The 18,521-nt window shown below is 38.3% G+C and overlaps 1 long non-coding RNA gene across 1 annotated transcript; it reads right to left on the bottom strand.

Annotated features, from left to right (window-relative positions):
• Nucleotides 1-798: 798 nt before the first annotated feature.
• LOC124264627 lies at nt 799-18,210 on the bottom strand. Its single transcript, XR_006895189.1, has 3 exons — nt 18,198-18,210; nt 8,913-9,021; nt 799-808 (listed from the first exon to the last, which is right to left on the bottom strand). It is a non-coding gene; the product is annotated as an uncharacterized LOC124264627 (long non-coding RNA).
• Nucleotides 18,211-18,521: the final 311 nt, after the last annotated feature.

The following is an 18,521-nucleotide window of genomic DNA, read 5'->3' as shown; positions in this document are numbered from 1 at the left end:
GACATCGTCGTATGATGACCTCTTCAAATCTGGACTGACAACCCAAGTAGGTGTAACCAATAGTTGGTTTTATTGCATGTAATTTATTGATACCTACTTGGGTGTCCCACTTCTTTTGCATCAGATAACGGATTTTAGATCTAATAGCACCTTTGTAATCAGAGTATGGGATCAAAATCGGTGTCACATATTTGTTGAGTGCTGCCTTAGCAGCAATATCGGCCATTGTGTTCCCAGAAATGCCAACGTGGCTGGGTAACCAACAAAAGACGATGTCACATTGGCCAGTAGCAAGCTCATAATACAATTCAATAATTTCTAATAAAAGTGGATGTTTACAAGAACGATTTTTAATAGCCTGAAGACACGAAAGAGAATCGGAAAATATTATGTATTGTTTATATTTACGGTGTTTATTAATATATTTAAGAGCTGTTAATATGGCGTTAGCTTCTGCTGTGAAAATAGAGCTGTTATTTGGTAGTCGAGAAGATATTGTTCTGGATCCAATGACAGTGGCACATGCCACCGCGCCACCATCCTTGGATCCATCTGTAAATAAGGATTTGTATGTATTATATTTATTTTTTAATTGATTATATTCTTGTTTATTTTGTAAGTCATTAGTTACAGATTTCTTAAACTTTGTCAGAGTTAGATCAACTTCAGGCCTCACCAATTGCCAAGGAGAAGAAGAAAGAAGACGGGAGGGGGCTATATTTTCCAGCTTAATGCCGGCAGCAGAAATGATTGGTTTAATTCTCAAACCAAGAGGCGGAACAAGAGAAGGCTTTTTGTTGTACAGATCCTCATAAAGAGGATTAAAAACACAGTTAAATGCAGGATTTGACTCATTAGAATATAGTTTTGTCAAATACTGCCAGAATAATTTTATACGGCGTTGTGTAAGCGATGGCTCATCGGCCTCGACGTAGAGACTGTCAACAGGAGAAGTTCTAAAGGACCCAAGACAAAGTCTTAGACCTTGGTGGTGGACAGAATCTAATAGTTTGAGGTTGCTTTTGCAAGCCCCACCATAAACGAAGGAACCATAATCAAGTTTGGAACGTATGAGTGATCGATATAGATGTAGGAGGGTAGCTTGATCCCCTCCCCACTTAGAATTGGAAACGACTTTCAACATGTCAGGTGCCTTGAGGCATTTAGTTTTAAGGGACTTAATATGTGGTAGAACGTTAAGTGTGAGTCAAAATAATACCCAAGAACTTGGCCTCCTTCACAACTTTGATGGGAGTGCCATTTAGAGATAGTTCAGGGTCTTTATGCGGTTTGTATTTACGGCAGAAATGTATACAATTAGTTTTCGATTTAGAAAATTTAAAGCCGTTTTAAAGACACCATTTATTTATTTTGTTTAAACACAACTGCAGTTGCCGTTCAATAGAATGCATATTTTTACCGCGACAAGAAATATTAAAATCATCCACAAAAAGGATCCATCAATTGAATCATTTAAAACCTTGTATAAACTGTTGATCTTGATACTAAATAAAGTAACAGACAAAATACTGCCTTGTGGAACACCCTGATCCTGATTGTAATGATCAGACAGGGTAGAACCCACGCGGACTTGAAATTGTCTGTCATTTAAAAAATTAGCTATATATTGAGGCAAACGGCCTCGCAATCCGAAGCCATGTAAATCTCTTAATATGCCATATTTCCACGTAGTGTCATATGCCTTTTCAAGATCCAAAAGATAGACATAGCGTGTTGTTTATTAATTAGTGCGTTTTTAACAAATGATTCCAAACGCACTATGTGATCGACAGTACTTCTGTTTTTACTGAAACCACATTGTATATCGTTTATAAGGTTATTAGTATCCAAGTACCAAACAAGTCGATTATTTATCATGTGTTCCATGGTTTTGCAAACACAGCTTGTTAGTGAAATCGGTCGATAATTTGACGGGTCCGTATGATCACGTCCAGGCTTAGGTATTGGTACTACTGTAGCGTCACGCCATGAGGAAGGAAATTTCCCTGACGTCCAAATATCATCAAAAATGTGTAAGAGCGTCTCTAAACATGACTCTGGTAAGTGTTTCAGGAGTTGATAATGTATGTTATCAGCACCTGTAGCAGTATCGTGAGCTTGCTCAAGAGCAGTATGGAGTTCATGAATAGAAAATGTTTCATTATAATCTTCCCCATTATCTGAATTGAAATTAATAGTTTTCTTTTCTTCTTGTTTTTGATATTGTTGGAATTTAGGCACATGATTAGAAGAGGAAGAGTGTTTAGCTAGAGTTTCACCCCGTTTATTCGCAATATCTGATTTATTTGTAAGTAATTGGTCTCCATGTTTAAGATGATGGACACTAGATTTAGTACCTTTACCTTTAACTTTCTGGACCATGTTCCAAACCTTGGACATGGGCGTTCGAGAATTTATTTTGGATACATAATGTTGCCAAGATTGGCGTTTATTCTGTTTAAAGGTACGCCGCGCTTTAGCAAATAAGCTTGGTGAAACTCTTGCCAAACATTCTTCTTCGTCAAATCAGAATTTCAAAAATATCAGAAACAACAGGAGAAGAAGAGAATAAATTTTAACTCAGACAATGGCGAAGACTATAATGAACTATTTTCATTACATGAGCTCCACACTGCCTTTGAGCAAGCTCATGATACATCAACGGGAGCTGATAATATTCACTATCAGCTCTTGAAGCATTTACCTGAATCATGTTTGGAAACACTTCTAAATATTTTTGATTCAATATGGACTTCGGGGAATTTCCCAACTTAGTGGCGTAATGCCATTGTTGTCCCCATTCCAAAACCTGGCCGGGATCATACTGATCCGTCTAATTACAGACCAATCTCTTTAACGAGTTGTGTCTGTAAAACCATGGAACGAATGGTAAACAATAGATTAACTTGGTATCTTGAAACCAATAACCTAATTACAAATATTCAATGTGGTTTCAGGAAAAATCGTAGTACCATTGATCATTTGGTACGACTAGAATCCTTTGTTAAAAATGCTATAGTCAATAAACAACATGCAGTATCAATATTCTTTGATCTCGAGAAAGCGTATGATACCACCTGGAAGCATGGCATTTTAAAGGATTTACATGACTTTGGTTTGAGGGGTCGTTTACCTCTTTTTATATCACAGTTTTTAACCGACAGGCAATTTCAAGTCCGAGTGGGTTCAACCCTGTCTGACCATTATAATCAGGATCAGGGTGTCCCACAAGGCAGTATTTTGTCTGTAACATTGTTTAGTATCAAGATCAACAGTTTATCCAACGTTTTAAATAATTCAATCGAAGGCTCACTTTTTGTGGATGATTTTAACATTTCTTGTCGTGGTAAGAATATGCATACTATCGAACGGCAACTACAGTTGTGTTTAAACAAAATAAATAAATGGTGTCTTGGAAATGGCTTTAAATTTTCTAAATCAAAAACTAATTGCATACATTTCTGCCGTAAATATAAACCACATACAGACCCAGATCTGTTTTTAAATGGCACTCCCATCAAGGTTGTAAAAGAGATATCGCTGGAATATTGCTAAAAGCGGCGTAAAACCAAACTCACTCACTCACTCACTCACTCACTCTTTTTGAGGATTTGTACAACCAGAAATCTTCCCTTGTTCCGCCACTGGGGCTCAGAATGAAGCCATTCATTACTGCTGCCGGCATTGAGCTGGAGAATATAGCTCCTTCTCGTCTTCTTTCTTCTCCTCCGTGGCAATTGGTTAGGCCACAAGTTGACCTAACTCTGACAAAGTTTAAAAAATCAGAAACTAATGAATTACAATATAAACAAGAGTATAATCAATTAAAAAGTAAATATAATACATGTAAATCCGTATTTACAGATGGGTCCAAGGACGGTGGCGAAGTGGCATGTGGATGTCATTGGATCCAGAACAATCTTTTCTCGATTACCAAATAACAGCTCTATTTTCACAGCAGAAGCTAACGCCATATTAACAGCTCTTAAATATATTAATAAACACCGTAAATATAAACAATACATCATCTTTTCTGATTCTCTTTCGTGTCTTTAGGCTATTAAAAATCTTTCTTGTAAACATCCACTTTTATTAGAAATTATTGAATTGTATAATGAGCTGGCTACCGGCCAATGCGACATCGTCTTTTGTTGGTTACCCAGCCACGTTGGCATTTCTGGGAATACACAGTCTGATCTTGCTGCTAAGGCAGCACTCAACAAATCTGTGACACCACTTCTTATTCCATACTCTGATTACAAAGCCAGCATTAGAACTTACATCCGTGATCTGATGCAAAAGAAGTGGGACACTCAAGTAGGTATTAATAAATTACATGAAAAAAAACCTATATCGGTTACACCTACTTGGGTTGTCAGTCCAGATTTGAAGAGGTCATCATACGACGATGTCGTATTGGCCACACAAGATATACTCATGAATACCTTTTGAAAGGTGAGGATCCTCCATTTTGTATCCCTTGTGATGAAAGAATCACGGTCAAACATGTCTTGCTTGACTGTGTTGAGTATTCCATCACAAGGGATAAATATTTTAAATCACGAACTATGAAGGATCTTTTTAATAGTATCAGTTCTCATTTAATTATTGCATTTTTAAAAGAATTAGATTTGTTAAATGATTTGTAAAAACATAAATATTTTACGATTGGAAGTTTGAATTAGTAACTAAGATTATTAGTGGCTGTATCCTCGAGGGGGGTTAAAGTACTGTAAAATTATTGTCCTCCTGAGAGGGTATGTAAGTCCCAAAACATTCGACGTAAATTAAAACGTTCCACTTTTTTAATCGTAGAATACCTGTTCTTTTAATGTATGGCTAGATTTGCTAAATTGCTAACGGCTAAAGGGATGATGAAAATCCAGCTAGGGTCCATGCAGGAAGCAAATGTACTGTAAGTCCCCATGGTCCCTAGTATGGTGATCTACCTTCAGTTGTTGGCAATCTACAGCCGTTTTTTATATTGTATTGTCATTTAAAAGTAACATATTTTAGATTTAATTACTAGTTTTACATACATATCTGTGATATTCTAGTTGTTTTACTGTCCTTCGTCGGCAGGCTTTTTATAATATACATATATTTCATTTCAATATCGAGTGTTCTCGTCACGATATGGCTGAAATATTGCCGACGTGACGTTAAATATTAACTCACTCACTCACTGTGATTTTAAAATATGGCTAAATTCGACTGCAATCGCCAGCGGCTGAAGGGATTATGTAAATCCAGCTAGGGTCCATGCAGGTAGCAAAAGTAGTGTAAGTCCCAATGGTCCCATCTTCCCTCCGTTGCTTGTGATCTCCAGCCCGTTTTTATATTGTGTTGTCCATAATAGATGTTTCATTTTAAAGTTCCACGATAGTTTGGACTTTCTGCCTGTTATTATCTAGTCTTTTTGCTATCCTTTGTAGACAGATTTTATAATATAACTTTATCTATTACCCATAAATGAATTGTTTTAGTCACGATATGGCTGAAATATTGCCGGTATGACTATAATTTTAACTCACTCAATCATCAGTATTCAGGCTGTATAGCTTTCATATACACGTAATTGAGTGTAGAACAGACAACAGATGTGGATGTTTGTCTACTGTTTACTGTACATCTAAAAGTTTCTTTGATAAATTGCAGTGATATTACCAATCCAATGTTGAGCTGTAACTTACTCACAACTGTCCACCAATGTCCTCTTACTGTTGATATCTCTGGTGTCTCGTGAGAGGACGTGCTTTACCATTTCCAAATGTCCACCAGAACAGGCTATTTGGATTATGTCGTCACCGGAATTATCCTTCAGAGAAACATCAGATCCCCTCTCCACGAGTAACTCAAACACTTTGTAATGTCCAAAGTATGCCGCCGTCATTAAAGGTGTCCTTCCATAACGTCCTCTGCTGTTGAGGTCCAGTTTGGTATAAGAGAGGACATACTTTACCAATTCAAAATGTCCTTCAGAACAGGTTATGTGAAGGATGTTGTCACCATTAGCATCTCTTAGAGAAACATCACCTCCTCTCTCCACGAGTAACTCTAACACTTTGTAATGTCCCAAGTATGCCGCCATCATTAAAGGTGTGTTTCCACAGTGTCCTCTGCTGTTGATGTCCAGTTTGATATGTGAGAGGACATACTTTACCATGTTTAAATGCCCACCAGAACAGGCTCTATGAAGGATGTTGTTATCATTAGCATCTCTTAGAGAAACATCTCCTCCTCTCTCCACGAGTAACTCAAACACATTTTTTTGTCCAAAGTATGCCGCCGCCATCAAAGGTGTCCTTCCATAATGTCCTCTGCTGTTGATGACCAGTTTGGTATATGAGAGGACATACTTTACCATTTCATTATGTCCTCCAGAACAGGCTCTATGAAGGACGTTGTCACCATTAGCATCTCTTAGAGAAACATTACCTCCTCTCTCCACGAGTAATTCAAACACTTCTTTATTTCCCATGTACGCAGCCTCCATCAAAGGTGTCGTTCCTAAACCCCCTTTGATGTTGATGTCCAGTTTGTTGAGTGAGAGGACATACTTTACCACGTTTAAATGCCCAGCATAACAGGCTCTATGAAGGACGTTGTCACCATTAGCATCTCTTAGAGAAAGATTACCTCCTCTCTCCACGAGTAACTCAAACACTTTTCTATGTCCCAAGTATGCCGCCGCCATCAAAGGTGTCCCTCCGTAACGTCCTCTGCTGTTGATGTCCAGTTTGTTTAGTGAGAGGACATACTTTACCATTGCAAAATGTCCTCCAGAACAGGCTACATGAAGAATGTTGTCATCATTAGCATCTCTTACAGAAACATCACCACCTCCCTCTACGAGTAACTCAAACACTTTTCTATGTCCCAAGTATGCCGCCCCCATTAAAGGTGTCCCTCCGTAACGTCCTCTGCTGTTGATGTCCAGTTTGGTTTGTGAGAGGACATACTTTACCATTGCAAAATGTCCTCCATAACAGGCTACATGAAGAATGTTGTCATCACGAGCATCTCTTAGAGAAAGATTACCTCCTCTCTCCACGAGTAACTCAAACACTTTTCTATGTCCAAAGTATGCCGCCGCCATCAAAGGTGTCCCTCCGTAACGTCCTCTGCTGTTGATGTCCAGTTTGGTTTGTGAGAGGACATACTTTACCATTGCAAAATGTCCTCCAGAACAGGCTACATGAAGAATGTTGTCATCATTAGCATCTCTTACAGAAACATCACCACCTCCCTCTACGAGTAATTCAAACACTTTTTTATGTCCAAGGTATGCAGCATTCATCAAAGGCGTCCTCTTGTCACGTCTTCGTCTGTTGACGTCCACGTTGTCCTGGGATAGGATATATCTCACTGTCGCTATATCTCCACCGTTACATGCCATGTGAAGAATGTTATTACCCTCAGTGTCTACATGTGACAAATCACAGCCTTTTTTCACAAGAAGGTCAAACACGTTTCCATATCCTTCGTGCGCTGCTACCATCACTGGCGTCCTGTTGTACTGTCCCGTCCTACTGTTTATGTCCACTTCTCCTTCTGTCAAGATGTTCCTCACCTGGCACATGTCCCCCTCACAGCAAGCAGTGTGAAGTTGGTTGTTTACATCTTTGATGTTCTTGTCTCGTTTCTTTTGAAGGCACCTGTCTGGACAGAACTGCTTCTTTCCACCTAATAATGTAGATAATCATATGACACACATATATAATTATGTATGTTGTGATCGGGCTTAGTTGTACACTGTTTAGCAATGTTTCAACTTTTATGCATTGTACCTGTACATTCATCATGGGCAGTGGAATGCTGTATTCAGACTTTTTCTAGATTTCATGTGCTTTATAATAAAGGGAGTTAAGGCTTGCCTACTCATCTCTCAATACATCTCAAGCAACAAGAAGACCATCATGAGGACAGTGTTATGAGGCGGTGTTATACATTGTGCAACAAAGTTTGACCTGTTATACATTGTTCTCGAAGAGGCAGTGAAGGGCAGAGATGATAATTATTTAGACTTGTAATATATTTTAACTGAGTGCTGGAACTTACTAGAGCCCTACTCTGATCCATAGAATATTATAGAAAGATCTGCTTCAGCGTAGAATTTTCTTGCAACATATGTTTGTGTATAGAAGGAAAGCAAGCTATTACCTCTTTGACATTCTTATATTACAAGACACCGGAAGACAAGCATTGTGTGTTATGCTCAGCTACCCACCCCCAACCTGGACACACAAGAGTACTGGTTCTGAGAGTGGAATATTACACTCATTGTCTTTATTGCTATCATCGATATGGCTGAAATATTGCCGATGTGACGATAAATATTAACTCACTCACTCACTCACTATTGCTATCATTACCGCTCTTGTATTATACTCCCTCTGAATTTGTATTGCCACTCTAGTGTGTACTGGTGATACCTATGTAATGTACCTTTGTATTGATTTATGAACTCAGTCAATTTTAGAATACAATTGTATATTTCAGCACGTGTCTTGTCGTTTGTTGGTTTCACACATAGTTCTTTTACAGACTGATTCCTGGTTGACATTTAGTTTCCCGGCTAACCCGGGATAGAAATTTAATATATCAAACATTAGAAGTAAACATTTCTGGATTAACATTCTATTGTCTTCAAACCGAAATATGAGCCTCATTAACCAATACAGACAATTACCTACTTTCTGTCGATCCGAATGTTCTCGTGTGAAAGTGAAAAGAGGCACTACAAACAATTATGGTTACACTGAATTCCAATTTCTTGTTTCATACGAAAATGGTATTTACAGATGGATCTTAATTTTCAACTTTAATAAAATCGTATTTCTATATTTTATGGTGAGGTTTAGGCAGCATGACCTTAACTACTGGCAAACAATGATACCGGCGCAGAGAACGCGTTTACGAGAAGTAGGGTGCACGGCAATGAGCAAACCCATGTGGTTTGTGAAAGGTAGAGCAGATATAGGCTAGTGCACATGCATTGCATGAAGATGAAATTGATTCCTCCTACTGTCGAACTCGGTGTTTGCTGAGACAGGCCACGCGTTCACCCACCGCACTACAACTGATCCTTGTTTGCCAGTAGGACGTCACAGACTGCCCCTGTTTGATGAGGTCGTAAAATGATTCAGAAGTCATCTGGCTCAACAGCATTGGTTACACCTGTTATGTGCGCTTAGTCAGTGTATTTTTTAAACGTAAACGTGCAATGTCCGTACCAGACCACCAAACTTTTCTAGCGACTGGGCCTCGTTTTGATATTTCCACGATTTCTAGATTTCCGTTTGTCTGAGCACGCTGTACGAGAGCACGTTGCACGACGTGTTTGCAGAGATTAGAAGGAGCGTAGTGTTGCAATATAAAGTGCTTAGATGTATCAAATAATACTGTTTAATATTTATATATCCAGTTGAATGAATTATTGGTCTCAAAATTCTGGACTGGTTATTGTACTAAGTTGCGCTCAGAAGTTGTTTGATCAAGGTTACAATATTCAAGGCCTCAGTAAAGCTTTCAAGAATTTTCAAGGTAGCTATGTGGAGGGAATTTCCAAATTTGACGTATCAGTGACAAACATGATGCCAGATGCAATATCCTATTTTGACATATCTGCCCTTTGTCGACAGATATTTTAAAATGATTATCTTGCTTTCATCGCTATATGGCTGTAATATTGCCGATGCGATTTAAAAATTAACTCACTCACTCACTATATTGACTTATACCATAAATTCCCAAATTATTTCAGATGAACAAATGATTAGACTTAGACTTAGCATATGTTTATGACGGGTGCCACCGGTGGGGCAGGATACGCTTACCTTTTCGCGAACACCCGATATCATCACTATTTCATAGTGATCATAAACACATGCTCTGTCATGGTATCGCATAGTGACAATCACTGGATTCTCTGGTTCAGACACGATTTGTTTACAAACAACATAGTACAGCTGTCTGTAATACTGCTGAAACAAATATCTGCTTATGATATAGTCACAACTGTACAATTGACTGCTTATGGCCGAGATTTCTTATGAATGTGGAAAGGGTTTTGTCACTTCGTTGTTCACTTCTATACGAATGGTATTCTTTCAGGGTCATAACTTGCCAGTTCAGGTAGATTTTGAAGTTATAAGCTATCTTTCAAGCTGATAAAACGCCACAAGTCAGTGCTAGTATCAATTACCTTTTAGACAGGCAGCTTTTCCGGACCGAGTCCTAATGCATAGTGAACCTAGAAGGCATGACTTGGATCCACAGTCGCCCGTCAAGACCTGCAAACAAGTAATGAATATGTGTGTATTTTGGGTCTATTTTCAAAAGAAACATCGTGGACATCATGTTTTTGAAGGTTGCACGAACCGATTGTCAAAATGTCGACTTCAAAACTGATACAAGAGGTTAAACAAGATATCTGTACTAAAAATAACTCAGTGTTAAACCAACAAACAAAGACATTTTATATAATTCACAACTGTATTTAGAAATTAACTAGTTTTTCTAGTCATTGCAAATTACTGCCAGTGGAAGCGTAACGACCAGTGGTATATCAGTAACATTGGAAATATAATGTAGAAAATCAGTGGTTGAAACATGATCGTCAGTGTAATGATGTTCTTGTACAACGTCTCAATGTTACAAATGGTTTGCCCCATCACACACCGTGTTGCCTGATCCTCTCTTAGCTCCATACTTGTAACAGGTATCATTCTGAGCCAAAACAATGTTTGATTAATTAATAATACGCTTAATGTAAAACGTTTTCAGTCCAGACAATCTCAAGTGCTGAATATATTATATTACTAATAGTTAGTTGCGATAATGATATCCAATGTATTTAGACATCATTTTGAGCCAAAACAGATGAATTGTGTATTGTGTAACATCTATTATTTAAATCTAAAGGAACCTGTGTGTTTTCTTCTTGACAAGAAATGATCGTAAGCATGCAGCTTGACCAACATACTGTGCGTGCACACAATTGATGTTAGCCGAAACATACCACTTTGTAGAAGTTACCGGGGATACTTAACCTAAAGTGTAATATATTCCTCTTCCTAGTGAGTGTTTATGTTTAGTTGTTAATATGGGGGAAATCTACATATTCTCTTTTCCTACTGTCAATTATTGCGTTTATTTGAATATAATACCTTTCAGATTCAATTCCACCTATTAGCCAAGTCACATCACTGTTAATCACATTTTATTTCCTACTGTCATACTGAATGGTAAATGGTCTATATTCATAACATAAATCAATTTTTATACCCTGTGAATGTGCGTTTAAGTGGAAAATATATAGGTGATTGGGTTTTTTTTGTAAATCCCGAAAGGGGCAGAGACTTAGTATAGTTTAACTAAACACGTTATGATATATAAGTTGTTGAGTTGAGTTGGGTTTTGCGTCACATCGGCATTATTCCAGCCATATAGTGACGAGAACAAGTTTGCATTAACAAACATTGTAAGTACATACTCGGAATGAGTTTTATTTAAAAAACATATCAAATTTAAAGGCAGGCAATTTGTTAGCCACATTTCAGTTACAATTTATGATAGTTACATTTCACAGTTACAATTTATGGTACAGATCAACTTCCCTCAGGTAGTTCACTATCAGATGAGCGCTCACGCGGGAGAACAGATCTTTTAGGTTTCTTGCATCATAATGTGAGTCATTTGCAGACGATAAGTCCACGCATTCAAGCAGAATATGATTGTAAAGTTCTAAAATGTCCAGAATGATTGGGTGACTTGAAGTAACATTTTGAAGTGCGTGAAGGCAAGATAATGAATCTGTGAAAACGATGAAGTTTTTGGAATGATTCTGCTGTTTAATATAGGTCAAAGCTGAAAAGATAGCTTTGGCCTCGGCAGTGAAAATGGAACTGTTGTCGGGAATCCTAGAGGACACAGTCTTAGATCCAATGACTGTAGCACTGGCGACTTGGCCCTCATCCTTGGATCCGTCTGTGAAAATGGATCTATGGGTGTCATACTTGGAACGTAACTGGATGTATTCCTGCTGGAACACCAAGGGATTTGTTTCAGACTTTTTGAATTTAGTGAGGGTAAGATCGACCTGTGGTTTCACCATCTGCCAGGGTGGTGAAGACAGGAGTCGGTAGGGTGCTATGCTATTGAGATCAATTTTAGCTGCTGATATGTCTGGTTGAATTCTGATTCCAAGTGGTGGTATCAGGCTCGGCAGTTTAGGAACACAAGTTATCATAGAGAGGGTTGAAAACACAATTGTATGCTGGATTGGACTGATTTGAACGTAGTTTAGTGATATACTGCAGTGAAAGTTTAATGCGGCGTTGTTCAAGGGAAGGTTCGTTAGCCTCTGCATATAGACTGTCTACCGGAGAGGTCCTAAAAGCTCCCAGGCAGAGCCTCAGGCCTTGGTGGTGAATAGAATCTAATTTTTCTAAATTGCTTTTGCAGGCTCCACCATAAACAATGGAGCCGTAGTCTAGTTTAGAGCGAACCAAAGATCTGTACAAGTGAAGGAGGGTAATCTGATCCCCTCCCCACTCTGTATTTGCAACGACTTTTAGTAAGTCCAGAGCCTTCAAGCATATATTTGGTTTTCAAATATTTTATGTGTGTCAAGAATGTCAGGTGGCGGTCGAATATGAGTCCAGGGAATTTGGCCTCTTCTACTACCTTGATGGGAGTACCATCTAAAGATAGGTCTGGATCCTAGTGTGGTCTGTATTTACGACAAAAGTGAATACTATTTATTTTGGATTTTGAAAACTGAAAGCCATTTTCATTGGCCCATTTTTGGATTTTGTTAAGGCAGAGTTGTAGCTGCCTTTCTTTTGCGTGCATGTTCTTACCACGACATGAAATATTGAAATCGTCCACGAAAAGGGACCCATCAACACAACTGTTCAGGACGTTAGTGAGGCTGTTAATTTTGATGCTAAAAAGGGTGACAGACAGGATGCTGCCTTGAGGGACTTACAAGGTTCTTATCAACCCAAAGCCTGAACATGTTTTGAACTGAAACATTTTTATGAAAACTGATGGATATAGTTAATAGCATCGTTGTAAGAGTCGTTATATCAAATATTAGTGAGTGAGTGAGTTATTATTTAACGTCACATCGGCAATATTGCAGCCATATCGTGACGAGAACATATTTGATTTTGAAGTGGAATATATGTATATTATAAAACCTGTCGACGAAGGACAGTAAAACAACTAGAATATCACAATTACAACTAAAACTAGTATGGAGAGTTAAAACTGATAGCACTATTTGGACAATACAATATAAAAACAAGCTATATATCGCCAACACCAGAAGGAAGATCACCAAACTAGGGACCATGGGGACTTACAGTACCTTGGCTACCTGCATGGACCCTAGTTGGATTTACACCATCCCTTCAGCTGCTGGCGATTGTAAGAAATGTTAGCCAAAATTAAAATGACAAGAATACTACGGTTTAAAATCCTGGCAAGTTTAAATGGACTTTGAACATTTTGGGACTTACGTACCCTCTAAGGAGGACAATAATTTTACACTACTTCAACCCCTTTTGAGGGTACAGCCACAAACAATCTCAGTTACTAATCTAAACTACCAATAATAAAATATATATCTATTTACAAATCAGTTAGCAAGTCAATTTTTTTTAAAAAGGCAATAACTAAATGAGATCTTATATTACTAAAAAGATCCTTCATAGTTTTTACTTTGAAATAGATATCCCTTGTGATGGAATATTCAACACAGTCAAGCAGGACATGCTTGACCGTGATTCTTTCATCACAAGGGATACAAAACGGAGGATCCTCACCTTTTAATAGGTACTCATGAGTATATCTTGTGTAGCCAATACGACATCGTCGTATGATGACCTCCTCAAATCTGGACTGACAACCCAAATAGGTGTAACCAATATAGGGTTTTATTGCATGTAATTTATTAATACCTACTTGAGTGTCCCACTTCTTCTGCATCAGATCACGGATGTAAGTTCTAATGCTAGCCTTGTAATCAGAGTATGGAATAAGAAGTGGTGTCACATATTTGTTGAGTGCTGCCTTGGCACCAAGATCAGCCATTGTGATCCCAGAAATGCCAACGTGGCTGGGTAACCAACAAAAGACGATGTCGCATTGGCCAGTAGCAAGCTCATTATACAATTCAATAATTTCTAATAAAAGTGGATGTTTACAAGAAAGATTTTTAATAGCTTGAAGGCAAGAAAGTGAGATGATATATTGTTGATATTTAGGGTGTTTTTTAATATATTTTAAGGCTGTATATATGGCGTTTGCTTCTGCTGTGAAAATAGAGCTGTTATCTGGTAAACGAGAAGAGATTGTTCTGGATCCAATGACAGTGGCACAAGCCACCGCGCCACCACCCTTGGAACCATCTGTAAATAAAGATTTATATGTATTATATTTACTTTTTAATTGATTATATTCTTGTTTATATTGTACGTCATTTGTTTCCGATTTTTTAAACTGCCAAGGAGGGGAAGAAAGAAGACGGGAAGGAGCTATATTTTTCAGCTCAATGCCGGCAGCAGCAATAAATGGCTTAATTCTGAGCCCAAGAGGGTGAACAAGAGAAGATTTTTTTTATACAAATCCTCATAAAGAGGATTAAAGACACAGTGAAATGCAGGATTAGACTCGTTAGAATATAATTTTGTAACATATTGTCAAGATAATTTTATACGGCGTTGGTTAAGAGAAGGTTCATCTGCCTCGACGTAAAGACTGTCAACAGGAGAAGTTCTGAAGGACCCAAGACAAAGTCTCAGACCTTGATGGTGGACTGAATCTAAGAGTTTTAGGTTGCTTTTACAGGCTCCACCATATACGATGGAGCCATAATCAAGCTTCGAGCGGACAAGTGATCTGTAAAGGTGTAGGAGCGTAGCTTGATCCCCTCCCCACCTTGAATTAGACACGACTTTCAATAAATCGAGTGCCTTCAGGCATTTAGTTTTTAGATATTTGATATGCGGAAGAAAAGTTAAATGGGAGTCGAAAATGAGACCTAAGAACTTGGCCTCTTTTACAACCTTGATGGGAGTGCCATTTAAAAACAGTTCTGGGTCTTTATGTGGTTTATATTTACAGCAGAAATGTATGCAATTAGTTTTTGATTTAGAAAATTTAAAGCCGTTTTCAAGACACCATGTATTTATTTTGTTTAAATTCAACTGTAGTTGCCGTTCAATAGTATGCATATTCTTACCGCGACAAGAAATGTTAAAATTATCCACAAAAAGTGATCCATCAATTGAATCATTTAAAACCTTGGATAAGCTGTTAATCTTAATACTAAACAATGTTACAGACAAAATACTTCCTTGTGGGACACCCTGATCCTGATTGTAATGATCAGACAGGGTTGAACCCACTCGGACTTGAAATTGCCTGTCTTTTAAAAACTGTGACACAAAAGGAGGTAAACGACCCCTTAAACCAAAATCATGTACATCCCTCAAAATGCCATGCTTCCAGGTGGTATCGTATGCTTTCTCGAGATCAAAGAAGATCGATACAGCATGTTGTTTATTTACTATTGCATTTTTGACAAAGGATTCTAAACGTACCAAATGATCAATGGTACTACGATTTTTCCTGAAACCACATTGGATATTTGATATCAGGTTATTGGTTTCAAGATACCAAGTTAATCTATTATTCACCATTCTTTTCATGGTTTTACAGACACAACTCGTTAAAGAGATTGGTCTATAATTAGACGGATCAGTATGATCCCGGCCAGGTTTTGGAATAGGGACTACAATGGCATCACGCCAGGAAGTTGGTAAATTCCCTGAAGTCTATATTGAATCAAAAATATTTAGAAGTGTTTCCAAACATGATTCCGGTAAATGCTTCAAGAGCTGATAGTGTATGTTATCAGCTCCTGTTGCTGTTTCATGAGCTTGCTCAAGGGCAGTGTGTAGCTCATGTAATGAAAATAATTCATTATAGTCTTCGCCATTGTCTGAGTTATAATTTATTCTCTTCTTCTCCTGTTGTTTCTGATAGTGTTGAAATTCAGGGACGTAATTTGACGAAGAAGAGTGTTTGGCGAGAGTATCACCAAGCTTATTGGCAATGTCAGACTTACCAGTTAATATATACTGAAAGGCAAAAGAAATGTCGTAATATTGGAAATGACATTTAAGTATCAATGGAACATTTGAACCTATTTTTTAAAATAATACGCCACTGAAATGCAGTACCGACTTTCATCAGAGAAGATAACCCCTCTCCATTGTCCACCACGACAGTTTTGCCGCTGTTGTGTCCACTTGGATACGTTCCCGGGGGTGACGTTGGGTGAATATGGGTCTCCTGGCAGGACATCGACAAAACAGGTTCCTGGCTTGGAGACGTCGCCGAATGGTAGGTCACTGACTGGTCACTGGTGGTTTCCTATGGTCACCCAAGCTGTTTCTCTGGCCCTTGTGAATAGGTCTTGCACGTGTTGATGGACGATATGACGGTCCTGGCGACGTTTTGTTACACGGGGTTGACCACTACGTGGACGGTCATCAGTGCTGCTGGTGGCGTTGTATCGCACTCTAAGACGTTCTATCGTTCGTACGCTGCCACTGAAGTCATTAGCTATGACTCGAGCATGTTGACCAGCGTGCAGACGTCCAATAGCTTGTTTCGGTTGATCTCTCGTTAACCTAGTCATAGCTGCTGTGTTCAGAAAACAAGTGAACGATTGCCATTCAAGCCGGCAATTTATGCCTGAATGTATTTATGATGCACGTGCATCTCGATTTCAATGTTGTGTTTGTGGGAACTTTTCCCTCTCCAAAAACCAAAAACATTTCTAACTTCAATCTCTAACAATACTTTATTGGGCAATGCAGGCTATCCGACCACGATTCATGTTTCCTCAAACTTGACTTCTGGTGTATATTTAAAAAAATAGGTTCAAATACTCCATTGATACTCAAATGTCATTTCTAATATTACGACGTTTCTTTTGCCTTTCAGTATATTATCTCCATCCTTCAGATGATGGACAGTAGATTTGGAACCTTTGCCCTTAATTCTTTGGATCATGTTCCACACCTTTGATATTGGTGTGCGTGAATAATTTTAGATACATAATGTCTCCAGGACTGACGTTTACTCTGTTTAAATGTACGTCTAGCCTTTGCGCTGTTTATTTTTACAGTATTGAAATGATGAAGGTTGTCGCCGGAAATACTTTTCTGCCTTTTTCCTACATTTTCTAGCTCGTTTGCAATCATCTGTAAACCATGGTTTACGTATGTGTGCGTTCTTACAGGACTTAGGAATAGTTTCATCAGCTATACTTTTCAGTTTCTCTGAGAATAACTGAATTGGGTCTGAAATACTTCTGAAAGTTTCAGGCTTCAGTGTTCTGGAACAAAGAGTTTGAATGCTTTGGCAAAATTCCATTTGGTCACAGGTGGCTCATCAGTAGGGTTTATAGCTTTAAGTAGTGTAGGGAAATGATCACTTCCACATCGGTCATCATGGACAGACCAGTCAAATTCATTTAATAAAATGGCATCTGTCAGAGTCAGATCCAATGCTGAATAAGTTCCCGTGGCAGGATGTAAGTACGTGTTGGAGCAATCATTTAAGATACATATGTTATTGTCAGAAATAAAATCTTCAATTACTTTGCCTTTAGCATTAGTACTAACACTTCCCATAGAGAGTTATGTCCGTTTAAATCACCCATGATAAAACAGGGTTTTGGAAGCTGAGCATATAAAGCTTGTAGATCCGCCTGCTGTAACGCCGAAGAAGGTGGACTGTACAAAGAACAAAGTGTTAAGGCAATGTGAAATATAAGTCGAACTGCATGCAACAGCTTGAAGATTAGTAGTTAATGGAACAACACTATGAATAACATCCTGTCTTACCAAGATAGAAGAACCTCCAGTGGCTTTTGCACCTGGAGGTGAAAAGAGATTATACAAATTTTATTTTCTGATATCACATTTATCTGTGTCTCGAAGATACGTTTCTTGTAGACACATTGCTGATGGTGTAAAATCCTGTATTAAAATCTGTAAATCATTAAAGTTATTCCTAAGTCCTCTACAATTCCATTGGATATTGTGCTGGATGACTGCGTCATGGTGGCTCTATTGGCGATCGTTCACGGTGCAAGGAGGACGGATTTTTACCGCTCTGAGACAAAGGGGTTGTGTCCATATCAAGTGCTTCAAAAGAGTTATGGACAACTATATCTGAAGATGAAGTTTTCCTATTTGTCTGTTTTCTATTGAATTTCTTTCTTTCATTTTTGGTCAAAAGTTGAGAAGCTGGTGGTGCTGTGACTGGTACATTGGGAACACCAAGTACATTGACATCAATCTGAGCTTGATTTACAGTTTGGGTTGAAGATGTGTGTGACTCACTGACTGAAGTTATGTTAGAGGGTTGATCTGATTTGAGCCTTGTCAAATCAGTCTGAACAGAAACTGAAGTGCATTTACTAGTAGAAGTAG

This window comes from Haliotis rubra, unplaced genomic scaffold (assembly GCF_003918875.1).
Source record: "Haliotis rubra isolate DU_JTF1 unplaced genomic scaffold, ASM391887v1 Scf933, whole genome shotgun sequence".
NCBI classification, from domain to species: domain Eukaryota; kingdom Metazoa; phylum Mollusca; class Gastropoda; order Lepetellida; family Haliotidae; genus Haliotis; species Haliotis rubra.
This window is presented reverse-complemented; position numbering and strand designations above follow the sequence as displayed.